The sequence below is a fragment of the Cricetulus griseus genome (assembly GCF_003668045.3).
Source record: "Cricetulus griseus strain 17A/GY chromosome 1 unlocalized genomic scaffold, alternate assembly CriGri-PICRH-1.0 chr1_1, whole genome shotgun sequence".
NCBI lineage: Eukaryota > Metazoa > Chordata > Mammalia > Rodentia > Cricetidae > Cricetulus > Cricetulus griseus.
This window is the reverse complement of record NW_023276807.1, coordinates 48,920,186-48,936,247: the sequence shown is the minus strand read 5'-3', so window position 1 is coordinate 48,936,247 and position 16,062 is coordinate 48,920,186. Positions and strand designations below refer to the sequence as shown.

Genomic DNA, 16,062 nt, shown 5'->3' with positions numbered 1-16,062 from the left:
CAAAAGCTTGTGTCACTTTACTGTGGGAGGCAATGCCAGTTTCAATACACAGAACTATATTATAAAGAGTAGGCAGGAACCACCAGCGAGTATCAGCAGTAACACTGGACTCAGCATTAGTCAGTTCAGCTCAGTCTACCAGCACTTAGCAGTGTGCATTCCAAAGGTTTTCTTCATTAAGGGTGAATTTCATTAAAATTATTATTTTGCACAGGAAAGAGACGCTTGGAGTCTATCAACATTGATGGGAGAAAAAGGTATTGACACACTGACTCAACATGTTCACTGCTCTTTATATTGTATTTAAGTTGTACCTCAGAAAAGAGTTCATTAATGCTGAATGTTCACCAAAAAATGCTAATGAGATCACCAGGTTGACATCTGAACTCTCCTTCATAAGAGGTAACATTGTCTGGAAGGGAAGGAAAAGTTACAAGGTGCTTAGCATATTACCTGGCTTCAATGTGCTGTGGGTGCGAGCCTGGGTATAGCTGTGGTATTTAAACAATTGTTTCATTAAATATAGAATGCCCTGATGTCTTTGTCTTTGTCTAAATGGCCTCCCTGCCAGAACAGGATGCTTGATTCCAGTCTAACTCAATGAGCTATAGCTGAACTGCCTTGGTAAGCCAATATTCCAGGCATCTGGGATGCACAGAGTGCTGCTTCAAACACAGGGCTGGGCATCATTCATCCTCCCCAACATCATCTGCACTCTGGAGTTGGCCATAGGGTGAGACAGAAATACCACCTAGAAATAGGCTATCCAGACCAGCTAGTGAGAGTTTGCCCATGACCTGTCTCCTGTTTTCTGGAACTCTTCTGGCCGCTTCCTTGCTTCTTTCTTTTACTTTCTTGGGAATAACCATTACTTACCCTTAAGTTCCTAATCATGTTGTGCCAGGAAATAGCTCTTGCAACAGGACAGCGAAGGCAGCATTTGTTCCCATCACATCTGCGACCACCCTCTAGTGGGTGAACACTCCCTGAATCCCCTTGATGGTGGCATGATCATGGCTTGGACATTTGCCCATGCACATGCTGTTAAGTAAGGAAGCATGATGGGTCAGTGTTGGGGAGGAGAGAGTAGCTTGCAAGATCGATACTTCCTACTCTGAAATCACCAGTGTGGATTTCAGCACACGGGAGAAGGCCACAATTAATGTTGTCATCTCAGATGAAAACCAAGATAACTGCATCTTGGAAGCAATGCACTAGAGTTATATCGAAATCAATCCTAACAGGGAAAAGGCTTTGCCTGAAGTGTGTGTGTGTGTGTGTGTGTGTGTGTGTGTGTGTGTGTGTGTGTGTGTGTGTACATGTGAGACACAGGCATATATAGAACATACACACTGCTTTGTAAAAGAATGTGCCAGCCATCTGGGATGTGATTTCCTCTGTCCCTGAGAAGAAATTTCTTGGCTTGCCATGACTGGCACTAATTCAAATGAGATAATCCCAGCAGAATCACTCACCTTGTCATTCCAAAACCCAGATAACATTTAGTTTTAAAGTAATTATTTCTGTCCTTCTCTCAAAGGTGATTAGGGCATACTGCTAATTCCCAGAAAGAAGGTGGTTGAAGTTTGCCACTCATGATATTGACATTTCCATTAGAACCAGAAGGATCCTATTCAAGAAAGCATGGGGACTAAGATCCTTTCCAGCCTGATCACTTTGGTCATGGAGACCTAGCACAGTTGTTTGATGTCTGTAAAATTCTTGAAATGAGACACAAGGAGACCAGTCTCAAAATGATCATGGAAGAACACAGTTTGGGATTAAGACCACTACTTGGTCAGATTGCTTGGGAGAGTTTATTTTTAGAGGTCAATAAACTTTCTAGACAATGCCAGTTAGTAAATGTATTCAGCTTTGCAGTGTTTGTATAGTCTTGGTCATAGTGCTCAGCTGTGGAAAGGCCTGGATTCCCAAGGAGGATCAAACACATTGCAAGTTCTTTGTATTTCTAACATCCGTTCTGCATATTTTTTAGGTTGTAATCACACACGATGGATAAAGGATTTGGAATTTGAATGCTTGCTCTGCCCCTATTAAACTATGTGACATTAGGCATGTCATTTGACTTTCTAAGCCTTGATTTCCATATCAATATTGCCCCTAATCATTTTGAATTGTGGTGAAGATTGAGGGAAATAATAGTTGTCAAGCATGATAACAGTTTAATGACTGTACTGTCACCCACATACACTGTCCTCAAAAGTCCGCATTCGTCAACAAGAAAGCCAAGCATTGCTTCCCCTGTCTGTAAAGCTGTATGTGTAAGCCCTAAATTCTATAAACTGGTTCCAACCATGATCAAGCTTATCTCCCTAGAAGTTCCAAATCCTGACTGGCTCTTTCCAGGTCTCACCTACTGATAATCATTAAGGATAAATATTCACTCATTGCCCTTAAGCAGGTTTGCCTAGGAAAAGGATGCGAGCTCTTTCCATGTGTTTTAAATCTGTTTAATGGCATCATTTAATTACATGTGCTCACATTTTTGTGTTCTTGTCCCTCTCTTCTAGACACAAGGCTTCTTTTGTCTTTGATTTTCCAATAATTAGCACAGTAGTGATCGCATAGCAAGCAGTCAGTAGATGTCTTTTGAAGGAATGTTGGCTACAGGATGGAATGGAGACAAGGAACTAATATAAGATCAAAGTAGCAGGCTGTGACTAGAAGGTTGTTTTCTTGGGACTCTGATTTCCTACCTGGTATTGAACCTCTTCCAGGGACAGGGTCGTTCTCAAAGGGAAGACTCATTTTGGTAGCTTCATTCCAGGGAGGAGCAAGCTGATAATGGCATCCATTCTGTACATCCAGTTGAACAAGAGCTATTAGTAGATTTTTCTGTAAACTAAACTAAAATTGTGTTTCATGCTCCTCTGTTCTCTCTGTAGAAGAGGCTTAGTCTGGTTCACTGCAGCTCCTTGAACCATTGTGGGATCCAGGCTCCATCTAGTCCTAGGATGATCCCTGCCCAGCTGCATCCCTAGGGACCACCACACTGGCTAGCCCTGGGCATCAGGCACACAGGAGCCAGTGTGTTGTTGCTATTTGCCATCCTGGCAGTTCCTGCCAATGTAGTGCTTTTTCTTCTCTGTCCCTGATCCATCAGGCACACACACAGTTGACTCTGACCTTTACATCCTGATTTTTTCATGGCCCTGGGGCAAGAGGCATTAATGTCCTAGGTGATTTATGGAAGAAGGGTAAAGGGTACAAGGAAATGAAATGGACACAAGCATACCCATACAAAGGAGGGAAAAAAAAACCTGGTTAATGGTTCCGAATCCCTCTGCCACATAGATCATTCAAATTAAGATGAATAGAGTGAGGGGAATGTGCACCTGTGTACAAATAGCCTGTGAAGTTCTCAGGAATGAAGCTGCTCTAAAGCACCCAAGACACTGGGAAGTAGAGCAAACTTGTTATTAGAAGTGAACAAACAAGGGCAACAAAATTGAGATGATTAGGGCTGTACCAAATTGATAGTAGGTGATTCAGGGCCAGCATGTTCCTGAACAGAAAATGCTCAGCTGAGGTTCTGATGCTTGCTTAGATACTATGGAAGAGATGGATGATGAAGGGATGGATAGATCGTCTTTAATATCATCTGGAATGTGATTCTTCAGGAAGGAGTGTGTGTCTGTGTGTCTGTGAGTGTATATTCACAGAGAACACAGGGAAGGGGGAGGAGATGTAGAGACAGAAGTGTGTTGTATTTTTTACTTTTTTGCTCTATGGCTCTTTGCTCTTCTGGGATCCTGCCAACCAGCTCCCAAATAAATACACACAGAGACTTATTATTACTTATATATGACTTGTTTCTTGCCAGCTTTTCTTGACTTAAATTATCCCGTCTACCTTTTGCCTCTGGGCTTTTATCTTACTCTCTTTCTTTCTTTCTTTCTTTCTTTCTTTCTTTCTTTCTTTCTTTCTCTCTTTCTTATTATGTGTCTGGCTGTGTGACTCGCCCCTTCTTTTCTTGATCCTTGATTTATTCCTCCCAGATTTCTCCTCCTATTTATTCTCTCTGCCTGCCAGCCCCACCTCTCCTTTCTCTGCCTAGCTATTGGCCATTCAGCTCTTTATCAGACCAATCAGGTGTTTTAGACAGGCAAAGTAACACAGCTTCACAGAGTTAAACAAATGCAACATAATAGAATGCAACACATCTTTGCATCACTAAACAAATGGTCCATAGCATAAACAAATGTGACACATCTTAAAATATTCTTTAATAGTACTGGGGAGGGAGAGAGAAAGGAGGAGGAGAGGGAGAGAAGAAAGGATAAAGAGGGAAGGAAAGGAAAGGAAGGCAAAGGAAGTAAAAGCAAAGGAACAGAAAGGAGGGGGAGGAGAGAGGAGGGGAGGGAAGGGAAGGGAAGGGAAGGGAAGGGAAGGGAAGGGAAGGGAAGGGAAGGGAAGGGAAGGGAAGGGAAGGGAAAGGAGTCTCATTAGAAAACTAGCATATGGAGTTTTGGAGACTTGGCTTGGTAAATCCAAGACTTTCAAGGTAGACCAGCAGGCTGAAAACCCAGGGAACTGCAGCTCAGGTCCAAAGGTCATCTTTGGCTTTGTCCCCTCTTGCTCACAAAAGCTGACTCTTTGATCTAGTAAGGCCTCAAATGCCTGGCCAAGATTCACCCACATTAGAAGGTTAATCTTTACCCCATCTTATCCAAGAAACACTTTTAAGGAAACCCTCAAAACAATGACTGTCCACATACCTAGGCACCCCAGAACTCAACCAAGTTGGTACATAAGATTAACCACCACGCTGTGGTTCATAACTCATTCCAGTTTCTACTGAGTTTCCCATGTCCCAACAATCATGTAATTTCAAATGGGTCTGATTTTGAACATACCTTTTGAGATTCTATGATACGAGGTCCTGTAGAACTGCCCATGTTTTCCACTTCCTTCTTCTCCATCCCCTCCTGCCTTTTCTCTTTTTCTTACTTCCTCCGGCTCCCTGGGGCTCTCTCCCCCAAGTTTTACTCAGAGGAGAAAGATGCTCGAGAGAAAAATAAAAAGATAGTTTTACTGCAATACTTTCACAGGGTGATACCATGGCATGTTGCAACACTCTTATGCCTGAGGCAAATGTGTGTGAGATAAATTCCTCTTTTACGTGCACACCATACCGTAACCCAGCACCTACTGAGTTTAGCCCTTTGATGTCTCTATATGTATTTTTCTTCTTACTCTGATAGGTAATTTTCAAAATGAAACAAGAGTTTAAAGTACTGGCTTATGCCTCCCAGTGTCCTATGGGAAAAGTTTTAAAACCTTTTGCATACAATTATTTACGTAAGCTCTATTGCGAAAGGCACAATGGGGACAGATGCATGTGGCTGCTCCAGTCTTTTTACCCTGACTGGTATAGATGTGGACAGGAAGTGGTGTGCTCTTCTCCATGTGGAGAGATTCAGACCCAGAAGGACAAGGGCAGTGACAATGATGCCTGTTGGAATGTCTGTGACAAATTACCATGATCAGCCTGCACTGGTTAGAATTGTATTTCAAAATACATGCTTCAAGCAAAAAGCAAAGGAGAGTTCTTTTATTTCACACCAAACTAAAAGTGCAATTGTTGTATGAACAAGTTACAAGTTGCTCTGTATGGGTTGAGTTAAGTCAAGTTTAAAAAAAGAAAGAAAGGGATTTTTTTAATGGGCTTTATATAAAACTACCAAACCTGAGAAATAGCCTGAATAGCCATCAATTTATAAATGGATAAATGAACTTTAGTAGGTTCCTATGTAGAATACTACTTGGCCAGAAAAAAGAGCAAGAACTGCTAGGTAGAACAATGTGCCTAAGCTCAATGTATGAAGCCTAGCTTGAAATGCTATGTCCGGTATGATCCTGTTTGTATGACATCATGGGAAAGGAAAAACTATCAAGACAGAAACAGAAGAGCGATGTTCACAGGCCAGGGATGACAGGAAGGGGATGACAACAAAGGAGGAAAATTTGGGGGTATGTTGACTGTAGTGAGCCCATGACTGTTTTATTTTGTGTAAATTCTCATAAAATAATAGCTTTAAAAAAAGGATGATTCCACTTAAAGTAAATTATAAGACCATCACACCTAAAGATGGCTAATTTGGTGTCCATAAAATATCTCAGTACATATGACCATGAAATGGGGTGCGCAGCAGCTCCAGAATCTCAAGAGATGGTGATTTCTAGAAACCAGTTGCTTAGGAAAAAGTGACTGGGAGAATTCTGCTGACCTTTCTTCTCTTCTTATTCTCCCAAGCTCCAGACATCCCAAGCCACTGCCTTTAGTGGAGAAAGGAAGGGGCATAAACCCCATTTCCTAAGTAATTCTTCCGGGTGAGCATTGCCAGCACCTGGGTTGTTTCTCCAACGCTTACCCTATGTCTTGGAAGACTGGACACATACAAGTCAACTGAAACCTTCTAGGTACTTGCCTGTGAGTAGGGATGGTTCCCCAGAGGAGCCTGATGTGGTCCCAGCTGCTTTACTATCTGCATGGAGGCTTTAAGTGGGCTCATACCAAGTAAGCTGTTCCTGTACATACTACGATTTAAGTGTGGCTTGTGGCTTCCAGACTCTGGTTGGAATTTAACCCCCATTGTGAGACAGTCAGGGAATGGGCATTTATCCTAACACTGATGTTTAGAGATAGGGCCTCTGGGGGGGGGTGGTTAGGGTTAGATATGGTCCTGGGGTGAGGTGGGAAGCCTTGTTATTGACTCCTTCTGTTTGTATAAAAGAGAAACCAGGAAATACACACACACACACACACACACACACACACACACACAAACACACACTCACAGGCCCGTGCCTCTTGCTTTACCACTTCACTTCCGGGAATTGCCTGCAAGCAAGTCATCGGCCGACCTGTGCCCGAGTCTTGAACCAGTACTGTGAGACAAACCAGATTTATAATTTACGCAGTCTTTGGTATTATGTTATAGCACAGAAAACAGACTACTATACTACCTTTGGATGTTGTGCCAAGACAAATAAATAGACAGGACTTTTATTTGCTTTGAAGGATTGAAACAAAGTATATGGGTGAGAGTTGCTGAGGTAAAGCTACCAAATTTCAGGACAGTGACTCGCCACTTACAGTGCCAGCTAACATTTCATTTGAACTCAAAGCCATGGGCTGTTAGCCCAAAGCAGTATAATTGAATCTTAATTGACTGAAGAGGAGGGCATAGAGAAACAGGAGTCTTCACAAAGATGGGAAGATAAGCCAAATCAGATCTCAAATGGCACCCAATAGTGACTTGAACTGTGAGCCATGTCCAGTGTAATTTGCACATCTTCTCTTCTCCCTCAGATTCACCTGGGTCTAAACCTGTTTACTTCTTGGGTCATTACATTGGGTCATTAATGCATGCACTGCTGCCTGGTGTACTGCTGCCTTGCATGGGCAATGTGGTCGCTCCCTTCCTGTGAGAGATGCAGAAAAATTCATCAGTAGCACCATGCTAACTAATCCACCTAGCCAAGCTTTTGGATATGCACTGAGGCGCCCTGCCTCCTCTGGGTGATGTGCATTCCTCCACACCTGAGACCACTCATGTGCTGTCCCCCGCCTGCACTAAGTCCTCTTCTCTGGGTGATAGAGCGTCTCATATTTTACTGTTTCTCAACAACAACATGGAGACTCTGGGTTGAGTTGGACTTTCAGCTTTGCTTGTTAGAACACTGGCCTGGTTTTTTTGTTTTTTGTTTTTTTTTTTTTTTTTTGGTAACTTTTCAGCTTGGGGTGGCTTTAACACTAACCCATGATAATAAGGATTGCATAGGAAGAGATGAGACCCCTCAGTCAGAATAGGGGCCATAAGGTCCTGGCAGGCAAGCACACACATGTGCATTTGCGCCCATGTGTATCAAATAGCATCTGAAGGTCATACTGCCTGTGGCAGGAAGATCATTGGGTAAAGACAAGAGATACTTCAAGTCTAGCAGATCTTCGCCCACAGTTCACAGAACCAAACCCCTTGCCTACTTCTTCCTGCTGGAATGCCTTGTGTCTATTCTCACGGGAGCACTTGTGTGCTCCAAATATGACAATCAAGGCAGGAAACAAATTTTGGCGCAAGACCAAGTTGAGTAAATGCCTTCTTGGCAAAGGTTGGCAGGAAAACTGCCATACTCTAAACAGCCACTGCAGGTGGAAGTGAATGTAAAATGGTTGTAAATCAGGAATTTTAGCCTCTGGTTTATTGTTTGGTTGGTTGGGGTTTTGTTGTTGTTGTTATCAATGAGACAAGTCAAATGTTTAAAATGTTTAAAAGTAACAAAGAGAAGTTTGGAAGTAACCCCTAAAGGAGGCTGATGGCTGAGAGCTCAGGTCAGATCAGATTGGACAAGAGGGCAACGGCATGGGGTGAGGGGTGGGGGTGGGGGACAAATGACCTAAGATGATCATTGCAAAAACAAACAAAAACCAGATAACAACATCTGATACCCTTTTCTAACCTCTGCAGGCATGTGACAAACAGACATACATGCAGGCAAAGCACCCATACACATGAAATAAAACAATTAATAGAATTAAAGTAATCCCCCTGAAGATGTACATGCATCCCATTTTAAAGACAAGGAAATGGAAGTCAATAGAAGCACCAAGAAGGGCCTTCCTAGAGTCAGAGGGATAATAGTGATGTTATCCTTGTTTAAATCCTTCAACGTCTTGCAGGAACTGAATTTAAGAGTTGACTTACCAGCTGCCCATGCTGCCAGACCGTGGTTGTGCAATCCTTTAATCCCAGCACTTGGGAGGCACAGGCAGGCTGATCTCTGTGAGTTTGAGGCAAGCCTGGTCAACAGAGCGAGTTCCAGGACAGCCAGGTCTACACAGAGAAACCCTGTCTTGTAAAACTAAACAAAAACAAATAATAATAATAGTGATAAAAAGAGTTGGCTTCCTCATCATCTCTGTAGAGATACAATATACACAAATTGATGTTTACCAAGACATGGCCATCTGGGACAAATCTAGGCTGAACTGATTGGTTATGCAAGGCAGAATTTTTTTTTTTCTTTTCTCTCTCCTCCATGCCACCCAAATGTAGCTTCTTGGAAAACAAGGACTGAGGACCTTCAATAGCCCCATGAGTTACTGAGACCAGTTTGCAGAGCACAGTTTGCACTGTTAGAGATATGGGTCTCAGGCTGCTCTCTGCAATACAATAGCATTATGGTGTGTGTCACTGGTCAATAAACAAAGCTCGTCTGTGCCCTGATCTGAAAGTCACATTTCTTTCCCTCTGGACATGAGCTCTGTAGGGCCCTTCAAGGGAAGGCTGCCCTCACCCCAGGCTCAGTCAGCTGAGTTGCAAGAGATTTTTGTGTTTGTTTTATTATTTTTGTGAGAATCCATTTCTGTTTGAAGGCAGATTCATTTGTGACCAAAACCCTAACTCTGTGCCATGGCTACGAGTCCTCTCATGTCTTTCGATGCTGACCTGGGTGAGAATATTAGATAATGGAAGATTTATTTAAAGGGGAATTAGAGATAACTCTCTTCAGTTTCCTGGTGTCAGATGTTTTTCTCTGCTTTTATGAATCGGTACTGCGTCTTTCTGGAACCTGCTTTCTCATCCAACCCCTCATACCCCCATCCCTTCAACCCTCCCCAACCCTCCCAACCCTAAACAACCCCCCCCCAAACACACCCAGGCAAGCCTGTCTGGCAGCTCTGCGGGTGTCCCCTAGGCCTCTGCTCACAAAGCCTACTTGTTAATCAGCCCATCACGTGTCTTTTGACCCCCTTCCTACCCTGCTTTCTCCACATCTCTTCCAGCCAACCACTGCTACCACTTGAGAAAGGAGAAAAAAATTAAACAGCCAGCCAAAAGAGCTATTATCCTAAAGAGTCCTTAGCAAGGCCTAGAGTTTTCCAGCAAAGGAGTCCAAGCTGCTCTTCCCTTCCCCCTTCTGGACCAGCTGACCCCCGCCCCCCAAACCTGCCAAGTCTATGTTCTGTGGCCACTGGACATTCTGGCAAGTCTCTCAGCCACCATTGTGTGTCTTCCCCTTCAGTGCTAGCTGGGAATGTAAATTGTCATGTTTGCCACCCTCTGACTATATATGAAAGGCAGCACTGGTGATACTGTGTATAGCTATTGGGTTTTTGAAATTGGTGATGTGGTCATTTGAATGAAAATGGCTCCTCATAGGTTCATAGGGAGTGGCACTATTAGGAGGTGTGTCCTTGTTGGAGGAAGTGTGTCACTGGAGGTGGGCTTTGAGGCTTCAGATGCTCAAGCCAGGCCCAGTGTCACTCTCTCTTCCTGCTTTCGGGGATCCAGATGTAGAACTCTTAAGCTCCTTCTCCAGCACCATATCTGCTTGCATGACCCCATGCTTCCTGCCATGCTGATGATGGACTAAAACCTCTGAACTACAGCCAGCCCCAATTAAATGTTTTCTTTATAAGAGTTGCTTTGGTCAAGGTGTCTCTTTACAGCAATAAAAATCCTAATTGACTCAATAGTTTATTCTTTTAAAAAAAATTCCTGAATAGTAATTCCATTGTACCAAGTATATCACATATTATTTACTAATTCTTGAACTGGTGGACGTGTGAGCTCTTCCCACTCTGGCTATTATTGGTTATGCTGTGTGCAAGCCTTTGTGTGGACATATTTTCATGTCTCCTGGGTAGATGGCTGGAGTGGGAAAGCTGGGTCATGTGACAAGTTTAGGTATAACTTGTAAAGAAATTGTGAACTATTTTCCAAATGGTGTGTTCACGAGAGGGGTTTCTTTAGGGCAACCTAACGAACCATTGAAATGGGGGTGGGTGGTGCTCTCCTCTGCAAACCCTTCTCACACGAAGGGCTCTGCTTCACTTGAATACACTTTGGAGAGTAAGTCAAGCACTGGAAGTCATGAATTAATTCCCAGATTGTCCCTCTGTTGCTTTGGTACATGGCACTTCACATTGTCTGAGGGAAGAGATGCACTTTTTTGTCCATACACATGAAAGTTCAGTTATGGAACCAGGTCATGCTACCAATCAGACATCCTAAACCTGGAGAGGGGAGGAACTCTCAATGAATAAGGGCATCTTCTTTGCAAGTCAAGCAAAGGGGTGTAGACAGAATAAAGGGACTGTGAACTTCCTATTAAACGGTGGCTTTCAGGAACTTAGCTCCTGAATTATACTCTTACAAAGTTGGTCTTAGAAAACTATTTATCTTCTCACTGGGACTGGCTGCCACTCATTGGAGTATTTTTATTTTAATAGATATGTTAGTTTCCTACTGCTTACTCTAAAAAGCATTCAAAACTGGATAACAAAATCACACAGATTTTATTCTCACAGTTCTGAAATTCCAAATCGGAGTGTTAACAGGGCCAGGCTCTCTGTCTTTTGGTTCTAGGAGAGTTCTCTGTTGTCTCCCCTGGTGTCTGATATTGGCAGGCGATCCTTGGCATTCTGTGTTTCATGGGTGCAAGATGCCCTCTTTCTCGAATGGTGATTGGTGCTAGCAGGCTATCCTTAGCATTCTATGTCTTCAATGCATGGTACTACTCGTAATGTCTTTTCCCTGTGTGTCTCCACAGTGCTGTCCTTTATGTGCCTGCTTCTGTCCAAGTTTCCCTTTTCAGAAGGATGTCAGCTACACTGGGTGCCCCACTCTCATGACCTCATTTCACCTTAGTTAGACCGTAAGGAACTTTCCTGCCAAGTAAGACCATGTTCCGAGTTCTAGAGGTTAGGGTTGTAACCTATCTTTTTGGGGCAGAGGGGCACAGTTCAAGCAACGACAGCAGCATTTTAAAAATTGTTTCCTGTAAAAACATATTAATGCTTTCTGTTCAGTCACTGAATGTACATCTAATGAAAATTATTATTATATGTGAAAGAGAAAAAGTCACACACACACACACACACACACACACACACACACACACACACACACACACACCAACACTGAGTCTGGGCAGGAAGAAAGATCATGAAGACTTGAAAATGAACTTCTAGCTCTCAGTTCCATGCAGCTTGTAATTCAGGCATCTTGCTTTAATATTTAAATGCCTTCCAGTTTGGGCAGAAAAAAACAAAATCAACTATCCAGTGCTTAGTATATAATAAATTATTTCAGATGACTGATCCTGAATAGAGCTGCCTAGGACCAAAGTTAGAGAATAATCAGGTGTTGGACAAGTTTGCTTATGAATTTAAATTTGGGCGAGATGTGGTGGTGCACACTTTTAATCCCAGCACTCAGAAGCCAGAGGCAGGTGGATCTTGTAGTTTGAGGCCAGCCTGGTCTATAGAGTGAGTTCCAGTACAGCCAGGGCTACACAGAGAAACCCTATCTTGAAAAAGAAACCAAAAAATAATTTGGGTTCTTTATTCTGGGGTGGGAGTGGATTCTGAGGATCAATCTTGCACCTTGCACATACCACTGATTGCACCCCTGATGCATCCAGCGCTACTATTCCTTAGGTGTTAGGGTAGGAGCGAGGGATAAGTGGACTAATAAAGACAAAACAGCTGGTCACTCTTGAAAGAAGAATGCCAATTTTACTTAGAGGGGAGTTGACTTATATACCATCAGCAGTGCCCTAGGAAGTAACTCAGATCAAAGTCCAAGCTCTTAAGCCCCTGGCAATATGCAGCTAATCTGCATATTTGTAAACAGGCAGGAGGAAAAATGAGGAAATACCACCTAGCTGTGAGGCAGCCAGTACCTCCCCAAGGGTACTACAGATCAACTCTAGATAAGAGAAGAAAAGCAGACTCCCAGGGGGTCCACTACACACCCTGGCTAACCTTGCAGTTTAGTTTAGTTTAGTTTTGTTTTGTTTTGTGGTCCGAGATGGGTGTCTTGCATACTGCATTGGTCTCAAAACCCTGAGCCCAAGTGACATTCCTGCTTCAGCTTCCTGAACAGCTATGGGCCAATATACACCCTTGGATGAATTTAAAAAAAAAAAAAATTGACCCAAAAGAATGCAACAATATAATTATAGGGCAAGGATAAACTTGTAAGACTTCCTCAGATGAGTTAGAAATAGTTCTGAGTTGGTGGCTGTAAGACTCTGGGAAGAAAGATGTGGAAGATCCAAGCTGTGAATGCTTAGCAGGCCACCCTTTCTCTGGTTTGCAAGGAATGCCATTCACTTAATGGGACAGAAGGAGCTCAGACAGTATTATTATTATTATTATTATTATTATTATTATTATTATTATTTATTAATTATTATTATTTTTATGGCATATGTGTGTGCACAATGTCATAGTAGGTGTATGAAGAGTAGAGGACAACTGTGGAGTTGGTTAATTCCAGGGCTCAAACTCAGGTCATCAGGCCTGTGCAGCAAATCTTGTACCTGCTGTGCAATCTTGACACCAGCCCCACATCCAGCCCCAAACCCTCCAGGACGGTTCTTCACAACAGCATTGAGGAAGAACACTTCCTTCCTGCTTTTCTCACTCTCAGTCTCTTCTATGGTGCTTTTGTGACCCTGAAGGCCACCAGCCCAGGCCTGACATCAAGCCCAGGTCTCAGGATGTACCTGCTCATGGCTTGCTGGTAGTAAATTTCCTGTTGGGCAGCCACCACCACCTGCCTGGTGAGATGCCCTTGTTCTCTGTGTGTGTCCCTGTCCAGCTCACGTTACCCACCTGTCCCTCTTGGCTTCTTTCTTCTGTGGTGTCATTTGCAGTCTTCTACTGCTATCCACAAAGTAATTAAGAGTTGAGGCTTGTCTCAAACTCTCCCCACCTCATGCAAGTAACTAAGCCCGGAACTCTAGTGACAACTCCTCTTCCATGGCTCTCTATACTTCAAAGACTTCTCTTCAGACAGGATTCTGTCAGGATTTTCAAAGTCTGGAGGAAAAGGGCTAGCTTTCATTTTCATGGTCTCTTCTAGACTACTGTGTCCTCCAACCCTCCTCTGCTTTGTGTTGTTTTTGTTCCTTATTGACAGTGTGGTGCCTAGCACCACTCTCAGGATTTCAGTGCCATCCTCTCCTCTGCCAGATGGCTACTGGGGATTGCAGAGAGGGTCTCCTGCTTGCCAGGCAAGCTTTCTACCACAGAGCTATATCCTCACTGACTTTCTTATCTGTACTGTGGATACTATCGTCCTATCAGCCCTTAGAGATTGGAATTCTGCTGGGCGTCTTTAATTCCTTTGTTTTCCTTCTTAATACCCTCTACACAGTAGTTCTTGAGGTCTAAATGAGAAAAGCCAGGTAATCACTGGGCACATTCAGGTTGACAAGGTCAACGCTTCATTATGTAACCTGGTAAATATGATAGTAGTCTCCAAGTCTGACCCTCTCAAAAGCCATCAATACCCATCTTTGCTCTCCCTGCTTTGTCCTTATCAAAGCCCACCATCTCCCATCTGGACCTGGGATAGAAACTCTCTGTCATGCTTATTTCTAATCTCTTTCCCCACTTCCTAGTCCATCTGGAAACAAGATCCAAGGAGCAACGATGAGCAACTAGATGGCCCTGCTACAGAAGTGTCTTTGCTTTCTTGTGGCTTTACCTGGAAACCAACCTTTTCTATCCAGTGTCACCTTACAATTCTAGTGTGTCTCCTGTCATGCTCCAGACAGACTGCTAGAGAAGTCTTGGGCCACTTCCACATCCATTCCTTTGTAGAAACTATTCCTTCAGTCTGGAAAGTCTCCATTGTTCCCATATATCAACCTTTCTTGTTGTGCAAAGGCCCTGCCTCCATGAAAGGATTGCTTGTACGCCATTTCTGTACTGCCCAAACTCACATCCATCCCTTCTGGGAGTTTCTGTTTGTCCCTTACTGTTTTTCCTGTAGTCCCAATCCAGTGCTTCCTAGGTAGAAGCAACTCAATAAATATTCACTGACAGAAACGGAATCCTTCTCTGACATTGAGGTGAGAGACATTTCTGTTCCATCCAGATGGAGAAAGACCATGCATGAGAATTCTTTGGCCCAGACTTCATGCTGTTTGAGCCCTCTCAAATATCCCAGCTTACATTTTCCCAGGATAATTTAATGGCACACACTTCCTGATTGGGCCTCTTTGACTTTCTAGTTCTAAACTACTTTACCTTACCCTAAAGCACCCCTATCCCAATATTGTCTCTCAGTCTCCTAAAATTTAACTGTTCTCTTGTACAGAATGGTACCTAAGCACTAAAAGCCCCAAGAGAATTGCTCTTGTAAAAGGTCTGATCTGTATCATAGACCTCAAGCCCCAAGTAGAAAGTACCATGCCAATCAACCAGTAAGTGGCCAGATGCAAAATGCTGTGCATACACAAATTGCACTGCATTGCAGTATGCAGGCTACAAGTCCAAGCAGAATGTCCACCACATGCATGGGCTTACCAGCTTCACAGAGACTATAACATACTTAGCAGCAGCAGGAGGAGCACTGTGCCAGAGGGTGGTATTTCATGTACATCTCAACCAGTCTTTTGAAGTTTTTTTCTTCTTTTTCCTTTTATTCCTTTGATTAGGCAGGCTAAAGCCCTCTTCTCGGCCATGTTGCTGGCATTAAAAAAAAAAAAAAAAAAGAAGCCACGTTATGGATGAGCAGCAGCAGTATTGTGCATTTATCTCCTGTGAGCGCAGCAAACCATCTGAGAACAGTTTATGAAGCAGAAACTCCAAGTTAACCCTTCACTTACTGTGGCATGCTGTAGAGCCTTGCTGTATTGCTAACTTCCGTTCTTTTAATTATGCTCCTGGGGTTATTGGTACCTTAGGGATAACTTAGACAAAGGGAGTAAAAAGTGTGAAAGTGTCTCCTGTGTGTTTGGCGTGACCTTTATTTACCCTAGGAGGTGGGTGTCCCTCTTGGAGAAGGACTGAATGATTTGTGGGGCCTGAATTACAAGACCTAGAATGTCTCACAAACCCAGTGTTACTGAACTACAAACCCTGGCTGTGTCTGGATTGTGTTTCTCCAGCACAGACCAGCACCTGCCTGCTTGCTGGCACCGCCCCCATCTGGTGTCTTTGTAAGTGGGCTGGATCCATTGCCAGAACTGAGTGCTGCTGGAGTTCAAGCAGAGTTTTCCTTATGTGTTTGTTGA

General features: G+C 43.4%; 1 long non-coding RNA gene across 1 annotated transcript; it reads right to left on the bottom strand.

Annotated features, from left to right (window-relative positions):
• Positions 1–2,457: 2,457 nt before the first annotated feature.
• On the bottom strand, positions 2,458–2,819 carry LOC118238712. Its single transcript, XR_004772521.1, has 2 exons — positions 2,718–2,819; positions 2,458–2,625 (listed from the first exon to the last, which is right to left on the bottom strand). It is a non-coding gene; the product is annotated as an uncharacterized LOC118238712 (long non-coding RNA).
• Between the last annotated feature and the right edge of the window lie 13,243 nt (positions 2,820–16,062).